This window comes from Lissotriton helveticus, chromosome 7 (genome assembly GCF_964261635.1).
Source record: "Lissotriton helveticus chromosome 7, aLisHel1.1, whole genome shotgun sequence".
Taxonomy (NCBI): Eukaryota; Metazoa; Chordata; class Amphibia; order Caudata; family Salamandridae; genus Lissotriton; species Lissotriton helveticus.
Window position 1 is genome coordinate 807,851,168 of NC_136068.1, and position 20,642 is coordinate 807,871,809.

The window sequence follows — 20,642 nt, forward strand, 5'->3', positions numbered from 1 at the left end:
ACGCATATAGGTTGGCGGAGAGCTTATTAAGCCGCCTACTTGTCAATGAAAGGCTTAAAAAATACATTGAGAACAACATTACATTTGTGCCACTATTCTGGATCCACGGTACAAAAAGGCACTGACCAGCAAAGTATTAATTCCTTTTGATGAAGAAGATGTTTCAAAGTACAAACATTGGCTAGCTGTGTCAGTCACTCAGTTCGAAAAAGAGCGGCAGGAAATTGAAGGAAACACCACAAGTACTACTGAAGCAGCAGGCCATCCGGCGTCAAGGTCCACTTCTGTGGCCGAAGGCAGTCATTTTCCCTCACAGCCATTACCGACAGCAGCAACAGTATTCTCATCATCATCACCTGCACCAGGCCCAGCCATAATATTGTCGGAAGCAAATTGGATAACTCGGCAAGGGTTTGCTCGCTCCAGTGTTGATGCAAAGGTAACACATGGTACGCAAAGTGGAGCACCACCCAGGGAGGCCCTTGAGTGGATGGTGCTGGCCTATCTGGATGACCCAACAGAGGTCTATTTTGATTGTGACCCATTGGTGTATTGGTATGGGAAAAGGCCTCACTGGCCACTGCCCAGCAGGCTGGCTATAAATTATTTGTCTTGCCCACTCGCAAGCGTGTCTTCAGAACGAGTTTTCAGTGCTGCTGGTGCCATTGTCACTTCAAAAAAGTCCCGCCTCTAGCCCAAAAATGTGGAGAGGTTAACAATGATCAAGAAGAATCAGTACCTCATACCACCAGATTACAAAATACGTGAATCCACGCAGGAAGAAGAGGACACCGACTTACGTGACGGAAGCTCTTCTCTGTTAGCTGACCTACTCCATGTTCAATTCACAGAGTTTGAGGACGAGCTCTACTTCCCTGACAACGAGGCTTGAAAAACGTACTTTTTGTTTTCTTCCGTCCTTTTTGACTTTTATTTCTGTGTGTCTTTCTTTGATTTGCAACTTTTAGCACAACAAAACTTTATTCACAACAAATCCATCAGCAGCACTGTCTTCGTCTTATTTTCCATATTGAATGTGCCGCTGTCTGCAGTCCTGAAGTTCACAACTCAGACATGCTCCTCTATCCTCCTTCAGACTCCCCCTATCCATTTCCCTCAAGGCAGATGGCTGGATTACGCAGAATCTAGAAACTGTCGCTTCAGTCCGTACACAAGTCCCTTCAAAAGAAGTGGGACTGGAATGACTCACTATGCTGACTACACTTTCTGAAATTGACACGAGAGGCTGCCCTGTGGCCGTTCACTTAAATAAGATGATGACAAGTGGAACAGATAATGAATGATGAGATGGTATGCAGTGGTTGACAACAGTGGCTGTCTGGCTCTAATGAAAGCAATTGTTGTTTGTTTGTTGTACATGAAGTGAATCCTATCTATGTGTTCTGTTATTATTATTTAATCTTTTACACACTAAATGTAACTCAAGTGTACTCTGTTACCTTGTTTAATACAAATTGTACTTCTACTGCAGGGGCCAGCCACTACGTTGCATTTCTCAGTATGGAAAATGTCCTTGGACTCAGTGTGTAGACAACATTGAGTGTGCCAATAACATACCATGATGATGATGAGTCTTGATGATTAAAGTTACATATTATCTTTATTCTTTACACAGTCACTCACTGGGATGGATGGATCATCATCATTGTTGGTTTACGGAAGAAATATGGCCGTTTCGTGAGTGGCAAACAACAGGTAAACAAGTCAACAACAACCACAGCAGACCTACATGTCTGTCTAGTCGTGGTATGGGAGTGGTCGAGCCAGTGTAGTGTATGCCAGAGACCAAACAGCAGTTCATGTAAAATTGTGGCTATGTGGCTTGCTGCATAAAATTAGATATGCTTTGTCTGTCTGTGTCAAAGAGGTATGCTACATCATCAGGGTGGTTCACCTCCCTCGACACCACAGCTCCTGACGTTGCCTTCCTCACGGAAACCTGGATGAACGACTCCTCAGCACCCGACATCGCCATCGCCATCCCAGAGGGATACAAGATCACCCGGAGGGACCTCGTCAACCAGACGGGAGGAGGCATCGCCATCATCCACAGGGACACCATCCACATCAGGACCAACACCGACGACACCCTGACAACCGCCGAACACCTGCACTTCTAGATCCGCACCGACCCGAACACCACCCTCAGAGGCACCCTGATCGACCGTCCCCCGGGACCACGCACACAATTCAGTGAGGACATCGCCGACTTCGTCAGCCCGCATGCCCTCCCCTCCGCTGACTACATCCTCCTGGGAGACCTCAACTTCCACCTGGAGAACAACAACGACCGCAACACCATCACCCTGCTCGACAACCTCGACAACCTCGGACTCAAGCAGCTGGTGTCCACCCCCACCCACCTCGCCGGACACACACGCGACGCCGTCTTCTCATCCAGCAAAGACATCACCTTCAGCCACGCCACTGGACTCCACTGGACGGACCACAGCTACGTCCACTTCACCTTCAGAAAAACGACGATCCACCACCACCAGCAACAGGTTGCCCGAAGAAGCTGGAACAAGATCACAGCCGACCAGCTCGCCGCCTCCCTGAGCCAGCACCCTCCCGCCAGCTCAGCGAACCCCAGCCAGGCCGCCGACAACCTCACGAAGTGGATCAGCAGCTGCGCAGACGAACTCGCCCCACTGAGGACCCCGCCCAGCAGACCCAGCAACAAGAAGGCCCCATGGTTCACCGACGAACTCAAGAGCTCCAAGAAGAATTGCCGAGCCCTCGAGAAAGCCTGGAGAAGGGAACCAACACCAGACAACATGACCACCCTCAAGCTTGCCACCCGGAAACACCACCAACTGATCCGCGCCACCAAGAAAACTGCTTTCAAGGACCGGCTGGACAACAACGCACACAACTGCAAGGAACTATTCAACATCGTGAAAGAGCTCTCCAACCCCAACGCCGGAAACAACGACATCACCCCATCGCAAGACCTCTGCAACTCCCTCGCCTCCTACTTCCACAACAAGATCGCGGACATTCACAACAGCTTCGGCGCTCAACCGCGCACGCCACGACCGAACCACCGCCCACCACCACCATCCACGCCTGGACTCCGATCAGCACCGAAGACACCGTCCGCATGATGAACTCCATCCACTCCGGAGCTCCAACCGACCCCTGCCCTCACCACATCTTCAACAAGGCCGACGCTGTCATCGCACCCCACCTGCGGGACATCATCAACACCTCCTTTGACACCGCCACCTTCCCAGAGTGCTGGAAGCACGCCGAACTCAGCGCCCTGCTAAAGAAACCTACAGCGGACCCCACCGAACTCAAGAATTACCGCCCCATCTCGCTCCTCCCGTTCCCAGCCAAAGTCATCGAGAAGACCGTCAACAAACAGCTGGCCGCCTTCCTCGAGACAAATGGATCCCTCGACCCCTCACAGTCTGGCTTCCGAGCCAACCACAGCACCGAGACCGCCCTCATCGCTGCCACCGATGACATCCGAGCCCTGATGGACAACGAAGAAACAGCGGCCCTCATCCTCCTAGACCTCTCCGCTGCATTCGACACTGTCTGCCACCGCACCCTAGTGCAGCACCTCAGCAACGTCGGAATCCAGGAGAAGGCTCTGGAATGGATCATCTCCTTCCTCGATGGAAGAACTCAGAGAGTCCGCCTACCACCGTACAAGTCAGAGGCCACCGAAGTCATCTGCTGAGCCCCACCCTCTTCAACGTCTACATGAGCCCCCTCGCGGTCATCGCACGCCAACACAACCTCCACATCATCTCCTACGCTGACGACACCCAGCTGATCCTCTCCCTGACCAACGACCCCGCCGCCGCCAGAGCCAACCTTCACGAAGGGATGAAGGACGTAGCCGAGTGGATGACGACCAGCCGCCTGAAACTGAACTCAGACAAAACGGAAGTCCTCATCCTGGGTTCCTCGCCCTCTGCCTGGGACGACTCCTGGTGGCCCCCCGCCCTGGGCACCGCACCCAAACCGACAGACCACGCACGCAACCTGGGCTTCATCTTGGACTCCTCCCTCACCATGACCAGACAAGTCAACGCCGTCTCCTCGTCATGCTTCAACATCCTGCGCATGCTATGGAAGATCTTCCGGTGGATCCCCACCAAGACCAGGAAGACGGTCACCCAGGCCCTCGTCACTAGCCGACTGGACTACGGCAACGCCCTCTACGCCGGAACCACCGCGAAGCTCCAGAAGAGACTCCAGCGGATCCAGAACGACTCTGCCAGACTCATCCTCGACATCCCACGACACAGCCACATCTCCGGACACCTGAGAGACCTGCATTGGCTCCCCGTCAACAAAAGAATCACCTTCCGGCTCCTCACCCACGCACACAAAGCCCTAGACGATCAAGGCCCGAGCTACCTCAACAACCGCATCAACTTCTACGCTCCCAAACGCCACCTCCGATCAGCCAGTCACGCCCTCGCCGCCGTCCCCCGCATCCGAAGAATGACAACAGGAGGAAGGTCCTTCTCCTACCTGGCCGCCAAGACCTGGAACTCCCTCCCGACCGAACTGCGCATGACCCAAGACCACCTCTCCTTCAGGAAGAAGCTCAAGACCTGGCTTTTCGAGCAGTAGCCGCACGCCCCCCCCCCCCCAAGCGCCTTGAGACCCTCCGGGTAAGTAGTGCGCTCTATAAATGTCTGTGATTGATTGATTGATGGTTCACTTAGTGGTGCCTGCCTTGACCGTCTGCATGGCCCTGGCCTGCTGTGTGCAATTACTATCCTTGAAAAGGAGATTCAGAGTTCGCACTTTAGAAATGATGCCTGTATGTAAAACTGTCGCCTCTGAAAGTGTTTTTTTGCACTACACACTGTACCTTATATTTTTTCTCAGTGCTGTTTTAATATCCCTTCCTGTTTTTCCATCAACAATTGCAGGCCTGCTTTTACCTTGTGCCATGGGAACAACATCATTCCGCAATTCTGCATAGGCCAGGCAGGCAGTGGACAGTGTGTCTGGTCACCAAGATTGATGGACGGAGCGTCAGATGGAATGGAGGAGTACCGCGAATAAGAGCAATGGCTGGATGCATGCAACTTCCCAAATTGAACAGGACAACAACAACATACAGTTACAGTATCCTTTCCTCTTCACTTCTCCTTATCTTTTAAATAACTTATTGTTGTGAACTAATATGAGTGCGACTCTCTGCTTCAAATTCATCCCTACAGCTATTTCATAACTTTTTTTGCTATTATTAAAACTAATGTATGTACTACTAAGTCATTCTCTCTCTGAGTGAAATTGCGTAAGTACAGCAGACCTTTACTGTCTAATAGTTTAGTACTACTTAGTAAGTTGCAGGTAGTACTACTGTACTACTTTTCAGTAACCAAACCATCCATTTAGAAAACAACTTCATGCATGCACTTCCTTTATGTCCCTTAAAAGATTTATGGATATCTTTGTATCCAAAGATTTGTTTTTCTTCATTTGTTGTTTGTCCATGCTGTGTTTTTTTCCTCTCTCCACAAAACTTTCCCAAAATACCCCATTCCTATCCAATTTTCAAACCCTAGCCCTCTTCCCCCAGGCTGTGTGGTTTTCATTGAGGTGTGACTAAATGACAGCAATAATTCCACACACTTGCTGGGGAGGATAAGGTGCAAGCAACCTCCTCAAAACAATTTTAAGGCAGCTCGATGAATCCTAGGATATTGTAATTCTGCTAAAAAAACACTAATGAGGAACTATTTTCAAATCAATTCAGATTTTCTAGTCCACCATCGATTGGATTCATCGTCAACATCATCCTCCTACATGTCAAGACTTGTTACGCTGCTGTGTCACTGTTCTTGTTGTAGCCATAATCATCCATGCACATTTTTTTACCCATACTTATCTTCAGCATTGCTTAGGCTAAAAATATACTGTTCCTTCTAATACTCCTCTCAGGCCACTCAATGTCTCATTTTGTTCCTTTGTTTTTCATATGCTGCTACTGCTAGTGTGGTACTACTACTACTACCACCGGTACCACTCCTACTACCGCCACAACAATGGAATTTCTGTCCTGGATGGATTTCATGGGCAACCGTAATCCTCATTTGCCATGCAGCCAGCGCTGTGCCTAGCTCTATTCTCAAACACAAATCACAGGTAAGATAAGCATTTTGGGGAGGTAGAATAATAGGCTAGGACTCGGAGGAGAGGAGAGACTGACAGTAGTACTAGTGAAGTACTAGTAGGCCAATTGAATTCACTAACTCAGTTAGTGGCACTTTTGTACATTTTTGGATGTTTTAGATAATTCATGCTGGTAGGTTTGAGAAAACCAAACATGCAGTAACCCCCGCCCACCACCCCACAAAATAATATGAACGCGTACACTATGTTGAAGTATGTAAAATAAATAAATATATATTTACCCTAACAAAAATAAAGTTGTCCATAGACCCAAATCACCCCCTTACCTAACCCCAACAATTGTCCATTTCAATGTCCCGCAAAAAGTCCCTCAGAATCCCCAACTCCCAATTCCCACCCCCCCAACAGTCTTTAAAAAAGGGGCAAGGAACATAGTCACTTCCGGCGGTGTCCTGTACACAGGTGGTCCCGCAGCTCTCTGCGGAGGTCCTGGAGCTGGTGCCGCTGCTTCTCTACCGTGCGCTCCAGGTAGTCCACTCGGCGGCGTAGCCGGCGCAGGCGTGCCATCCAGGCAGGGGCAGCTGCTGGTGTTCTTGCAGCTGAGCGGTTGCTGCGGGAGGCTGTCGGACCACGGCGCCGTGCTGGAGGCTGCTGGCTGGTGGACCCGGGGGCACTGGAGGAGGATGCAGCTGTTGCCACCTCCTCCTCCTGTTCCCGAGCCCACAGCCGGCGATATTCTGCACAAATGGCCTCCAGCTTGCAGGCCCTGGCCTGGACAGCCATCTCCTTTCGGGTGAGCTTTTGTGGAGCATCTATATGAAAAGAAAGAAAAATACTGTAACCAATACTCTTTAACAATAACACAAAATAATTAAACAGAAAGTTGTCTCACAGTAACACTAGCAACTTTCAAGCACAGTATAACATTTTGGCCTGTATATTTCCACCGTCTTTGTAGGCCTGTAACATTAGTGGGAGTTTCAGGAATTCTGCTAGCAGCACTATGGACTCACTACATAGTCAGAGAGTCAGAGAGTACACCAGTCTTCTTCTTTTTTTCTCTAGTTTTGCAAAAGAAATTACTTGTACGTGAACTTGTGGTAGCCGCCATAATGCCAGCTCAGTCAGCTTGCACCCAAGAAAAACAGACACAAGCCATGATGACGCAGACTCGCATTACTTTAAGAAGTACATGCAGGTGGGGATAGGGAAGCTCTTACTTTTCTATAGGGGAGGCACTGGCCATACTCGGTTACATCAAGGGCTACTGCTCAATGTAATTTATATTTCGCACTGCCCCCCCGGGCCTTCAGTACTACAAAAGGAAAATGAAGATTATTCATTTCTGATCATGTATCCAGCCGATCACATGATCTTTGCTTATATGATCTATAACTTTAGGGGCTTTGTTGTGATAGATTGAGTGAACAACAGCGATAGTCCATCCATGATTGACACAGCTGAAAGAAAATTATTAACATAGGGAGTGAGTGTGGTACCCATAATTGCCGGAGGAAGGGACTTGACTTGATATAATGTCAACTATACAATACATACACAATATATGCTGTGCTTGCAAAGTAAACTACTGTACTGTTAGTCAAGGGAGAATTTCTGAACAATCACAACTTCTAGTATTTGGATTTCCTCTGCTTTGCTACTTTGGCACGGACATGCTGTTCAAACAAAGTAACACTCTTCATCCACTGAGCGTCTGCTCTACATACACCTCTGCTATCTATGAGGAAGAAGATACCATCCATGCTTCCAAAGTAAACGTCTATCATTCTTCTTAATGTCTCAACTGTACCAACTTTACTTTTTCTCAACAACCAACTAACACCCTTTTCATTTTATTTGGTAAACCACCGTCTTGACTTGCATTTCACTTTCAGCCAAATGATATATTGCATTGCACACCACACTGCATTTTCTGATTCACCCACACAGGCAGTCATCTTTTCTTTCTCCTCCAACCATCCTTGCTTCAAGCAGCCATGCATCTGATTCCTTCCTATCAGCCACCTCTGCATGCATTCAAAAACACGTATCATTCTTTACAGTCATAAATGTTACGACTCGCTCGTCCTTTCTTACACCCTTCTTTCCCTTTTAGTTCATCGCATCCCTCAAGTTCATCTGATCTAAATTGGCTTCACGATAAAAGTTTCACAGCTGAGTTGAAGTGAAATAGAGGGGGCCATTGCTTACTCGAGAACTACCGCCGCTAATGCTATGGCTAAGTCAAGGGTAACTGTCTTCTCCATGATTGGCAAAAATGTAGTTCTAAATTAGTAACTGTTCATAACAGTACAGTGTACTTCTACTAGTGTACTGTCTATTGTACAGTACATCATACACCCTTTTGCGAGCCGACTCTAAAATGTCAATAAGTAAGGAGTATAATAACTCACCACCGTGTGCCGCTGCTGAGCCATCCCCCTCAGCTCCTCCTGGTGGTACTTGTGGCGCCGCCGCATCCGCCCCTGGAGTGGACCCCTCCGCGCTGTTGGCCTCGGCACTGGTGGTGGGAAGTGCCACATCCGATGTTGTGATGACGCCTCGAAAAAAAACATGTCATATTTTTAGATGCCATACACCATCCCCTATTTCGTCTCGTAATGGAAGAGAAAATGTTAACACTTAAACAATTTTTAATTATTGGGACTGAAAAAAGTCACGGTTTTGGGGAGGGTGTTAACTTATATGCTTAACCATAACATGCTACACTTTTTGGCACAACTGATGAATGCTTGCTTTTTAACGTGCAACATTTTTCTAATTACAGACAGAACCACCTTCTCCTCATCACCACCAGGAGGACTTGAAGTTCCAACAAGGTGAGGGCTCCCGAGTCCCGCACAGTTACTATTAATAATTAAATGTGTTAAGTTGAAGTACATACTAGGGAAGGGTGTTTAAACTTTAACATCATCTATCACCACTGCTCGATGGGAATACTGCACTATTAAAAATAAAGAAATTGTTTTTTTATTTCTTATTTGAAAATAGAACTTTAAAACTAAAAAACACTGTGTAATTTTTGTTCACGAGTGAGTGAGTGAAAGGGTTTGCAGTTGCACTACTGCACTTTGCAAGCATGCTTCCGTGACTCTGATAGGTCGGGACTCGGTAGTCTTCTGCTGTTCTTCTGAGTCGTATAATCATTGGTCAGGCACACTAGATAGTCGGTCAGGGGATTGGGGGTTCAACTTCTGTTCTGGCTGAGGTATGTGGAAAGTCGAACTGCACCACCTATCATCAACAATGTCCTATTTCTCTTGTCCATACTTCTGTATGTGCAGAATAGTCCCTGAAACACTAGCGGTATGATATGTGCTACTATCAAATCAAAAAGCCAACTACTAGCTTATTCTTGGTGGACATTGACATTTTGTTGTTGGAAATTGTCAAAGCACTAACATTAAGAAGACTGGAATAGACAGCAAGGGCAACCCAGAGGACTGCACTCAGTGCCTCTAGAGCTATTGCTGGATCAGAGTTTTTTTAACACCGTTTGCCGATTGGGCAAGCTTAGCTACCTACACAGACCGACTCATAATAAAAATAGTAAATAGTAGTAGCACAGAGAGTGATGGTAGAGGCTGGATAAGAATGTAGAAACAGTCTACAAGAAGATCAAAGACTATTTTGTAAAAAATAGAATTAGGAAACAGTTTGGAATGAATAGGAGCTGTAAAAGTTACGGAAGTATAATTATTAATATTTACAACAGAGCAACTTACTGGGGCCGGCAGAGGCTCGATCCTGCCCACCTTGTTCCGCCGGAGTGTCAGTTGTGGTGGTCTTCTTGCCCCTGGGAGGTGCTGATGATCATGAAATAAACACAAACATGGATGATTGTTTTTTTGAAATATTTGATTTTTTTTTACCACAATCTAAAATTATCTCGGGGAAACAAATTACCAACAATTGCACTATATGTATTGATTGACCTATCTGATCTGGTCAACTAGGATAGATAGTACAGTAATGCTGGATTCACAGACCGTATACTTGGAAAGTTATGTAAATCACTAACTAAACCAACAACAAAAAGGTTCTACTATGACTTCCAGCACTCAGCAGCATGCGACGTGACAGACACAGTCCGTCATAATAATTGCAGACCACTAAAAAATGTCCTACTACTAAATAACAGGTCATAATATACTCAACCTATCAATCCACCACTATCTCTTCTTAGGAGTACAAAGGAAGGACTAGACTTGAGTCTCTAGTCTCTCTAACATTACGCAGTTCTGCTCAAATGAGCACAAAGTTGCAAACAAGTAAGCATTGGAGCAACGCCACTGAGCAGGCGAGCACCTGCAATCACAGAAGCTATTTAAACATTAGTTTACCTGCAAAGTAATCGAATCTGCAGCATTCTTGCTCTTCGGGAAAAACATATATTAGCAATATAACACAGAGCAGAAGAAAGCAAAGTAGTTATTAAATAGCTACTCACCTAGGCCCGGGATCTCTACGCCTAGCAGGTGGAGCAGGTCCTGCTCCTGGTCAAGGAGGTCAGCCCACAGGTGCGTCGCCTGATCGTAGGTGCGCTGGACACCGACTCCCTATGCATGGCCCGGCACACCTTCTCCCAGAGCTGACGACGCTCCTGGAGGCCATACCCTGAACCTGGCCTGCCCCCTGCTGCCACGGTCTTGGGGAGGTGGCGCTGGATGTAGAAAATCAGTGCGGCCACCTCCACCGCGCTGAAGATCTCCCGGGCTACTACTTGCTCCTCCCTTAATCACCTGCAAGGGAGCCGGGTACGGGGTGCGAGACCCTTCCCCTTCTGGTTCTTCCCGGCTCCCTTTGCCATGGTCCTGGACAGGAAAGTTAAATAAAAAATAGGAAAGAATAGGGAAAAAGTAAATAAAATAAAAGAGGTAAAAAAAGTAGTTTCTAAAGTAACAAAAAGTTGAAAAAAACACAAAATATAGATGTAGAAAAATAGAGGGATAGATAATGAGTAAAAAAGATCAAAAAAAAGTTCAAAGAAACAAAGGATTGCAAAGATAAGGGGAGGATTGAAAAAGCATGACCAGAACCATAGCAATGAATAAAAAACAAGATGGCCGTAGAGGACCGCATGGGTAAATCTGCGTGATATTTCCCCCGCGAGCACGCAAAAACACATGCGACCATGTAATCGCGCCCCGTGCACAACGCGAGAATGCAACTAGTGCCTGGAAACGGAAAAACGCAACACAAACAAGATGCCCGTGCCCATGTACGACCGCATGGGTAACTTCGCGGTCGGCGCGCTGAAAGAGGCCCACGAACACGCAAAGCGCCCCGCGAACACGCAAAAAAAGCCGCAAATTCGCACAAATTCACTGATTATGCGCAACGCGAATTCGCTCTTGCATGAATTTGCATACCGCGAATTCGCAAATTTCCCCCATACTTAGACATTTTATGCAAACTGTGGACTCTTGCTGGATAAAGGGGCTGATGAGGTTCCATTCTGGCCCAGTCACACATAGCTACTGACACACCCACTTCCACACCCATTCAGCTACTCACACACCCATTCACAGACCCCAACAGCCACTAACAAAACCACTAACAGACCAATACAGCCACCCACCTACCCACTCACACACCCATACAGCCACTCACACACCCATAATGCCACTCACACACCCACTTACAGATCCATATACCCACTCACTCACACACACTTACAGATCTATACACCTATTCACACACCCACTCACAGACCCATAGAGCCACTCACACACTCACTCAGACTCATACAGCAACTCACAGACCATCTTGAATATGAGGTACGGACAATTAAGGGGATACAACGTCACAAGGGTAAACTTTGATATCTTATTTTCTGGAAGGGCTATGGCCCCGAGGAGGATACCTGGTCTCCTCTGCCGCTTCCATGCCATGCATCCTATCCCATCACTCTGGCCTCCTGTTGGGCTTTCAGGGGAGTGATGTCATTAACCATCAGCCTCAACCCTCATGCACAGCTGGTCTCCTAATGGGCCCTTGATCTCCTGATATGTGCTTGCCCTGCCTGGATCTGTTACAGATCCATATAGCCACTCACTCACACACACTTATAGATCTATACACCTATTCACACACCCACTCGCAGACCCATACAGCCACTCACACACTCACTCAGACCCATTCGGCCACTCACAGACCATCTTGAATATAAGGTAAAGACAATTAAGGGGATGCAATGTCACCAGGGTATCTGATTTTCTGGAAGGGCTACGGCCCTGTGGAGGATACTTGGTCTCCTCTGCCGCTTCCATGCCATGCATCCTATCCCATGACTGTGGCCTCATGTTGGGCTTTTAGGGGGGTGGTGTCATTAGCCATCAGCCTCAACCCTCATGCACAGCTGATCTCCTGATGGGCCTTTGATCTCCTGATATGTGCTTGCCCTGCCTGGTTTCTGTGTACTATTTGTCATGTGTGCACTGAACTTGGGTACAGTGCACTGGTCTTTTGTTGGATAGCCATTGTGTGTGTGTGCACTGGACTGTCAATGGGTGATTGCGCTGTCTATGCTGTGGCACCAAAACAAAATTGAACAATATTGAGTGCCTATGTACCGCGCTCCTAATCAGTTCCCATAAGCAGGAATCACACCATACGTGAACAGTACCTTATTGCTCCCACTAATTATGTTATTTGCATTCTTAATTGTTTTGAAAGTGGCTGACCAGCCCAAGTCATGTGAAGGACATGGCCTCCATCTTGGGTGTGGTCACAGAAGTAGCATATTTAAATGAGCCCCATCTGCTGCTGAGCACTCGTTTTTAGCACTGTTTCCAATCCTGGCAATATACTCCTCTGTGGCAACTGAGACATCTGAATCATGGTAGGCTGTTTTGTACTTGTTGAGTTTGCATGTTTAATGCAGCGAGAGATCCTTAGACCACGAAAAGGATCAGGACTTAAATGGTGTTAATGTCCAATCTTTACTCGAATGAACTAAGTGGTGCCAATGCCCAAACTGTATTCGAGTGGGCATTGATGATCATATTATAAACTACTAAGAAGCACTCTATATGAGCGCAGTGTGCTCAAGAACCTAATGAGAAATAACAGTTTTGGAAGTGCTAAGGGAACTTGATGAGAACACTGTTGTAAGCGCTAAAAGACTTTAAAAATTCACAATGACCCTATTTCAGAAAGATATTGTGCTAATAACGATTGCCTAGATATCTCTGTGAAACATATAAATCATTCTCTGTAGAAGGCACAAACTTTAACTGGCATGAAAAATGTGTGATACGTTGCACAAGGTAATCAGAGACTAAATCCATTGAGATTCTATGGACTGTGAGTAACTCTTAAACCAGGGAACAGTCCTATGATGTTGGCAACTAAGGGTGAATGTTCACTTGTCCTCAATAACAAAACTGCCTGAAAGATGTGCCAGCATGTGACTAACACCTTCATCATCACAAGCTTTATTTCGACACAAGAGTCATAAAAGCAACATAAAAACAAGACTAACACAAGAAATTGCAGTGACATAAATACAATTGGTCATCATAAAATCGAGTTAAAACTAATAACAATTCTTGGCTTTAAAATGCATAGAAAAAGTTTCAAGATACTTGGGAGGTTGCCAATGTTTAAAAAGAAGAAATAAAGTGCTTGTTCATGATAGTGTTTCCAGCAGAGATGTTAAAAGTTTATAGATGTGGCTGCTGTCTGAGGGGTTAAAAGTACTACATCTTCTTTACAAGTGCTTTTCTTCGAATCAGCCATGCTTGGTCCAAATACTTTGCCATACAACAAGCTATAAGAGGTCTGGTGTCAGTTTTAAGAATACAAAGTGCAGCATGGTGATCCCGTGTTCCAACGTTGGACAGGCAAACAGGATGTGTGCAATGCTTCCACAGGGGCCTGACAACTAGGGTAATCTTTTCCGTTATTGGCGGACCATTTTACCGTCACTTCCCCTACTGCGAGTGAGCCGTACCTGAAGTGCATATAGAGTATTTTATCTCTCTGCACTTTAATTAAGTCCAGGTAGAGCTCAAAGTATCTACTTTGCTTATGTAAGTAGAACTCGGTTGTCAATTTACCTATGTTAGTTCTTCTAATATCAAGTTGGTCCACCCATTCCCAGTAAAGGTGTATGAGATTCTCCCTCCTTGGGGGTTCCTGGCTGACCCAGTAACCACTGAGCCCAATTGCTGAAAGCATCTTTTAGGTATCACGTATCCAGCCTATTTTCCCCCCAGTATCAAGCCTAATAACCTCAGTGAGTGCCTCTGCGTATGTTGAGAGCTCAGGTGTCCTCCTAATGCAGGCCCAGAATAGTAAAGGACGCAGCCTGGCTATGTCACTTATCGACCGCCTACACATGTCCAAAAATAGCGGGGTAAGGGGAATTTATTTTAGTGTTGACACTAGATCTCTTGAGAATGTATTTTCTGCTATGGAAAGCTCATCCAGTTTATCATATCCCCAAACTTCGGCACCTTATAGGGCAGCACTGACCACCTTTGCATTATATATCTGAATGGCTGGGACTGCAGGTCTTGTGTGGGAAAGGCGGTGTTCTTTGGCCACTGCACCTGCCGTATGCTTGTGGGCCATCAGCAACTTGCCCAGGTGCGGCCTCCATGACATTTTATAGGAGAACCTTTTGCCTAAGTCATCAAAGGTATCCACCTTGACCAACCAGGGTTGAAGGCCATAAATTTGGTTTTGCTGGCATTTATGATAAGGCCCCGGGTTTCGCGAAAAAGATGAAATCTGTCAACTAGACGCTGTAGCCCTGCCGGGGTCTTAGATATCAACAGCGTGTCGTCCGCAAACAACAAGGTTGGTATCTTTTTACCCCCCAGGGTCAGTGAATCCGCTGGCTCCTCTAAGAGGAAGCCCACTACCCAATTCACATATAGGGAGAACAGGGTAGGTGCCAAGACGCAGCCCTGTCTTACACCTCACTTGACAGTGATGTGCTCTGTAAGTTGACTCTGGTCTCCCCACCTAACCTGGGCAAAGGTCCCCTCATGCAACCGAATTAATAAGTTGAGGACAAAGGGGGACATGTGTCCGAGTGTGTCCCATAGCCTGGATCTAAGCACCAGGTCAAAGGCAGTCTTCAGATCAATAAATGCTAGGTAAAGACTGCCTTTGCCTAGTACCACAACCTTCCAGTAAATCAGAAGGAATCTGAAAACTTGATCCATTGTCCCAGTCTTTGCTCTAAAACCCACTTGAAACTGGGAAAGAATGTCCCCTTCTTCGGACCATGCCTGGATCCTTTGCAATAGCATCCGACCAAATACCTTTTGCATGGCATCAATCAAGCTTATTGGTCGATAATTAGTGGGGTCATTCATGTCTCCCTTTTTGTATTTTGTGACTATTTTAACGGACTTCAATGTCGCTGGGACACGTACACATTTAGCTGTGGCGTTGGATAATATTAGGATATAGCGTGTCTATTGTACACGATCAGACAGAAAAAGGTCGCCTGGTAGGCCATCTGGGCCTGCGGCCTTTGCAGGGACTATTTTGCTTATGGCCGTTTCAACTTCCTTGAACGTAAAGAGTTCCTCCTCTAATGGATGCTTAGTTTGTCCTATTGGTACATACTCTTGGTTATCTCCTGCGATGCAATAAAGCCCCTCAAAATGTTTGAACCAGACTTGGCTGGTGATATGATTTGCGGAATGGCGTGTGCCTGATCTACTGCCCCAGGTAACCAGTTTACAAAAGAGATTGTTATCCTTAGATAAGCATGCAGCATTCAACTATTCCCAGCGGGAAACATCCCAAGATATCTTAGCCTTATGTTGGGCAACTTTGTAGAATGTTCTAGCAGCTTTTATTTGTGTTTTGATTGCCTTGATTAAGGCCGACCTATTTTCCCTGCAGTCCCTGTTAAACCAGGAATGAGGGTCCTTGGCAGAATCACTTACTTTCACCTTTTATGGCGTGGTCAAAAAGTATGCATTAATTTTAGCGATTGTATGCTCATGGATCTCAGATACTTCTAGAACACCTGTAGTACTATATACTACGGTTTGGAGCTTAACCATGCCGGTAGTCAGGTCAGGTTTTAAAGTCTTTATTTCGATATCAAAATCATAAAAGACAATATTTAAAACACATTTCATTATAATAACATTTTTCCTTTTAAAAATAGCAACACCATTATCATTATCATAAAAAGTTAATAAACATACAAAAATACAAAGACTAACCTGAACATAGCATGTTAAAAGTTGTAAAACAAACAAAAGTATACAAGAAACATACCTTATACTATATACAAAAAATGTTCCTGAATTTAGTTAGAAGAGGTATGGGCATGCCTTTATGAGAGGATTAAGAGGCCCTGATGAAGGTTTTGTCTGCTTCTTGCCCTGATAGCCCAGGCCCACCCTAGGAATTTGGCTATACTCACCACAATCGTCTCTGAGGTATTGGTTTTTAAAACCTGAATAGCCTCCGAAGACCTTCTAAAAGGGAGGTGCTGGAACAAAGGTTTTAACCATTTTGTTCGAGGCACAGAGTAGATCGGGCAGGCAAACAGGAAATGACCCTCAGTTTCTTTATGACTTGTGCACCAACTGCAAAATTCAGTTGCTCCATTAACCCATTTTTTTGTGAAGGAATTCAATGGCAGTGATCCTACCCGAAACTGATGGTAAAGTTTCTTGTCCAGCGGTTTGGTGATGATATCCCAGTAGGTCTCACGGGAGGGATCCAACTTAATGGTCAGAAACCTTCCCGTAAGACCAACAGAGCTGGAGGCCGTTATTAACAATGAACGGACCGAGGCCCAGTACAATGCCTTGAAGTCCTGTTTGGAAGGAAAAGCGTTGGTGCTTGGAGATGTCCACAGATGTTCCAGTCCCATTTCAATCAGAATGGTTTTTACACTTTTTAACCAAGGGATTCTCCCTGATCCCCCAATTGACCTAACTTCTGTCAATTCCCTAGCAAAAAGGGTAAGGTCGGGGGATGTCCATATACGCCTCCAAAAGGCCACCAGTCTAAATCGTGCCATCTCATTGATTGGGTTGCATCCCATATCCAAACATAGGGGTATAGAAGGTGATGATTGGGGTAGCCCAATCAAGCTCCTTAACCCCTTCCACGCTCATGACGAGCTGGGCTCGTCATGAGGTAGCCTCCTCGCACGCTCATGACGAGCCCAGCTCGTCATGTAACATGCGTTTTACAAAATCTCAGCGTGCGAGCGGAATTCCGCTCGCACGCATGCGGTTAAGAACTTACACTGAGTTCTGAATAGGCTGGAGAGGTCAGTGTATCCCCAGAGATCAGCACCATATAAAATTGCGGTGTTGATCTTGGTGTCATAGATTTTTAGCGCTGGGGTAACCTGTTTAGTAATTGATCTCCTTTGCTCACTCAGAAGGCAACCAGTGAGTCGGGCAAGTTTAAGCTGTTGGGCACCAACCTGATCTTTCCATCCCAAGCGACGGTCCAAAGTGACCCCCAAGTACGTCATGGTTTCAACCTGTTCCAAATTGACTCCACTCAAACTTACGGAGCTCCGGACAAGGTGCCTCCTATTGAGAACCATGAACTTGGTTTTACCAACGTTTACCTTAAGGTCGTTGATGGCACAGAACTCCTCAAAGCGGTCCAGCGCCCGCTGCAGACCACTGCGTGTTTTTGAGAGGAGTAGGGTGTCGTCAGCAAAGATAAGCATTGGAAACCTTGTCCCTGCCAACAAAGGGGCATCAGTGGGGGTGTCTGCAATGAATTTGACCACTTGATCAATGAATAGCAGGAAGAGTGTTGGGGCCAGGACACAACCCTGACGAACACCACGGGTCACGGGGAAGGATTTTGACACTTGTCCCTGGCTTCCCCACCTCACCCGTGCGTAATTGTCCTCGTGCATTTTAACTATCAGATCAAGTAGTTCCCTAGGTAGACCTAAGTCCCTCAGGACACACCACAATTTATCCCTCGGCACAAGATCGAAAGCAGACTTCAGATCAATAAATGCGGCAAAGATGGTACCACCGCCGAGCAAAACCACCTTCCAGTAGATCAGACAAAATCTGAACACCTGATCGATGGTGCTCGTTCCAGATCTGAAGCCTGCTTGCATGGGAGATAAAATATCCTCTTGTTCAATCCAGCCTTGAACTCTACTCAAAACCATGCGTGCAATAATTTTTTGGAGGGAGTCGATAAGGCTAATCGGGCGGTAGTTGCCCGGATTAGACCTATCGCCTTTTTTGTGGATTGGGAGTATCTCCGCACCCTTCCACGACCTAGGGATTCTTGCCCCTTTAGCTATTGCATTAGCGATCTTTGTTATGTAGGGCACCCAAAGAGCGGGGTTGGCTTTAAACAGGTCAACAGGGATTAAGTCCATCCCTGGTACTTTTCCCCACTGGGTCAGGCCAAGTGCTAGCTCTACCTCAGTTTCCGAGAAGGTAAGTTTCTCCCCTCGGATGGATGGCAGAGGTACCTCGTCCAATTTAAAGGGGGGTTTGGATGTTTCAGCACTAAATTGAGCCGAAAAATGGGTCACCCAAACTTCGGGAGATACATGGTTTGTAGGGGTACGTGAGTCAGGGTCCTTGCCCCATTTCACTAAATTCCAGAACTTGAGCTGGTTGTTTGAGGTGGAGGCGTCCAGAAGATCGGACCAATACATATCCTCCCACTCCCGTTTGGCTTCCCACTGAGCTTTCTTATATCGCACCCTTGCTGCCTTAACCGCACTCATGTTCCGGGACTTAACCACATTAACAAGATGTCTGTGGGCCTCCCTGCACTTTTTGTTATACCATTTCTGACGGGTTGCATTCTGTTTAACAGTACCCTTCTGACCTGGTAGAGAGAGAAGGAGTTTGAGCTCATTAAAACATGTTAGAGACCACGATCTCAACGCTCTCCTGAAAGATCTCATCCCTCGCTAGCCTGGACCATTTTAACGTCATGCGATCATTGGTCAGAACAACGTCCCCTGTCCGGGGGGTGTCAGGTTCTTTTAGTCTCTTCAAACCTGGTAACCTTAAATTAAGTGCCAGAGGGTTATGGTCGCTTTCTGGGCGAGGTACCACTTCCATATCTACCAGCAATGGCCAGTGTTCCAGCTTTAACAAAAAGTAGTCAATCCGGCTTTTCCTTAATCCGTTGTCAAAGGTGTAATTTGCACCCAAATCCGATCTTGACCGACCATTTATTGCCCTTAGCCCCTGGGTAAGACACAGAGCCATCCAGTTCAACGCGGCCTCAGTAGCTTTAACAGTTTTATTTAGCAACAAGTCAGGGATGTTCCAGGCTGCATCTTCTGCAGAGCCCCAGCTGTCTCCGGCTACATATAGCGGCTCAAAAGTGCAGTTTAAATCACCTGCCAGGAGGATAAGGTCTTCTCTGGCCTGTCCTACGAGAAGGTGGTCCAATACATCCAACACAACAGGGCAGCGACCCCCTGGGAGCCCTCGTGCATATACATTAATAACAATCAGGTCCCGATGGCCATCTTTGCTCAGTTTGATTACCAGGAGGTCCGGATTGTCTACAGGTATCTCAGATGGGTGGTATCCGGATGACTGCTTCACCCAAGTCAGCAGACCCCCTGAGGCTCGCCCTTTACCACCCCTTATAGCTGGTTTGAAAAAATTTACGAAACCTACTCTATGAACTGGGTCAGGTGCCCATGTTTCCTGTAGCAGGATGATATCAAATGTGTCCTCAAACTCCAACCAGTCTTCTGAATTCATGCTTCCCCTGACCCCTGCAACATTCCAGGACAGTATGTTAAATGTTTCCGATAAGGTAATTGCTAGGGGGATCGTTAGTACTGGCGCAACAGGGGGCGGTAATATACATCTCCTTAGCCCAGCTGTGTCACAGGAAACCACCTTGGGCGAATTCACTAAATCTCTAAAAGGTGTTACCTCTGATAAGCCTGCATCTTCAACCCTGGTCTCAATGAAGCCAATTACAGGTTTTGGGACAGATTGTGGGCATTCCAAGGGTGTATCACTAACAACATATGTTTCAAGTGGATTAGAGACGGTGAGCCTAATTGCAGGACTTGGAACATGACGTGCTCCTTCAATGGGAGCAACATTTTCTACACAAACTTCTAGAGGGGTAGAGGCAGAAAACACAGGGATAGGGATGGATTCAGGATTATAAGCTGGAACATTAGCCCTCCAAAGTCAATCGACCTCATCCAGACAACCAAACCAATTCGAAGTGGGAACCCCTTCCCATCAGCCATTTTGACCCTGCCAACCTTCCCTTCGTCCACCCCGCGTAGTATTATGGACTGTGGACCAGTTCCCTCCTAAGTTTGTGTGTGGTCGTGGGGGGTAAAAGAAGGTAAGTGGCTTGACAATAATACCAGAGTTATCGCCACGTACATCCCATGAGCACAGATGGTGAGCTGTCCTTGGATCTGCAAAGGAAACAACAATGCAATCACCCGAGATAGACTTAGATGAAGGGCCTACCCAAGGTACCCTGCGAACCATTAAGATGTTACTTCTAAG